General features: G+C 52.7%; 1 long non-coding RNA gene across 1 annotated transcript; it reads left to right on the forward strand.

The window, feature by feature from the left end:
* The first annotated feature begins 7 nt into the window (after positions 1 to 7).
* On the forward strand, positions 8 to 659 carry LOC109364789. Its single transcript, XR_002110592.1, has 2 exons — positions 8 to 273; positions 372 to 659. It is a non-coding gene; the product is annotated as an uncharacterized LOC109364789 (long non-coding RNA).
* The last annotated feature ends 111 nt before the right edge of the window (positions 660 to 770 follow it).

Below are 770 nucleotides of genomic sequence, written 5' to 3' on the forward strand. Positions count from 1 at the left end.
GGTGGCCAGCACCCAGTTCCCAACACAGGGTCCCCCCTCACTCCCAGCCCAAGGGAAGAGCCAGGCACGTTTTCCTCCCATGCTGTGGTTTCCTTTGTGCCCATCACAGATCTGCAGTAGTGGCCAAATGTTGCTCCATGTGGACCATGGTGGTGTTGCACACATTTAAAGGAAACTTCTCTCATCTCTTTGTGATTCTAGACGACTACACTGCTTCTTTACCTATGATTGCCTCTTCGGACTCAGCTTTTGTTCCTGAGGTGGAACCTGGATGTAAATCACTGCCAGAACAGAGCCTTTGGGGCTCCCCCTCCCGTTCTCTTTTCCTCCCCTCTCCTTCTCACTCCGTTATCTCTCCTCCCCGCTTCCAGACAGTTCCACACAGGGATTGCTGTGTATCAGCACGGTGCCACTGCAGGCACCCTGCACGTATGGTTGAGATGCTGCTGCGTGGAAGGGAGAGATGGGTGCTGTGGAGAGATCCTCCGTTGTTCCCATCTGGAGATGGGTATGTGGACGTGTTTGACACAACCTGCTCTGTCTTGCTGGTTTTCAGGTGTGAGTGGAAGTGAATGGGGTGCAGAATCCCAGCCGGCTCCTGGGTCCGAAGCGGTTTCTATCCCAGTAATACATCAATAAAGAACTGCATTATTTCCTAACTGTGTGAGACCTTGCTTGATCTGTGCAGGACACAGGGTGGAAAATCCCCCCCAATCCTTACGTTGGCTTCTGGTCAGGGTAAGATGTAAGAAGTTGAGGCCCTGGCACTG

The sequence above is a fragment of the Meleagris gallopavo genome, unplaced genomic scaffold, assembly GCF_000146605.3.
Source record: "Meleagris gallopavo isolate NT-WF06-2002-E0010 breed Aviagen turkey brand Nicholas breeding stock unplaced genomic scaffold, Turkey_5.1 ChrUn_random_7180001921918, whole genome shotgun sequence".
Taxonomy (NCBI): domain Eukaryota; kingdom Metazoa; phylum Chordata; class Aves; order Galliformes; family Phasianidae; genus Meleagris; species Meleagris gallopavo.